Source organism: Sinocyclocheilus grahami, unplaced genomic scaffold, assembly GCF_001515645.1.
Source record: "Sinocyclocheilus grahami isolate Dianchi unplaced genomic scaffold, SAMN03320097.WGS_v1.1 scaffold17730.1, whole genome shotgun sequence".
In the NCBI taxonomy this organism is placed as follows: domain Eukaryota; kingdom Metazoa; phylum Chordata; class Actinopteri; order Cypriniformes; family Cyprinidae; genus Sinocyclocheilus; species Sinocyclocheilus grahami.
Genome location: NW_015516756.1, coordinates 3,638 through 4,249, shown reverse-complemented (window position 1 = coordinate 4,249; position 612 = coordinate 3,638).

Here is a 612-nt window from a genome sequence, read left to right as displayed (position 1 = left end):
TTGTAGTGCAAAAGAGCTTATTCAGACTGATTAAAGTGACAAAAACATGGTGTATGTTATTATAAAAAAACAAGAAAACAACAACTACATTTAGTGTAGCCTAAATGTTTTATAAAAAAATTCCTTTGAATTATAATTAGAATCAATTGTAATTCCCACATATAAAACATTGTAGTGTTACATTAATATAAATGATATAGTTTTATACTTTGTAAAAACTGAATTATTTCAAGAGTTTTTGTTGTCATTATATTAGTTCACTTTTTAGTAATTCTGTTGTGCATGTTATTTTTTAAATATGTAGTTGTAATATTTTTTATTTTAGTTTGAGATATTTTAGTACTTAAATTCAAAGTAAACAAATATGAGAAATGTAACACGTAAATGTTTTAATATATATATATAGAAAACTGCAGATTTAGTGTAAATATAAAAAGTATAAATATTCTTACAAAAACGCTCTGAATTATAATCTAAATCTTAAAAGTTTACCTAACATGTAAATACACATCTAAAAGTGTTTTTATTCTGTCTCAGTCGGTCTTTATATATTTTATTCTTTCATTTATTATTTCTATTCTGAATATTTATTATGCGTCTTGTTGTATTTGT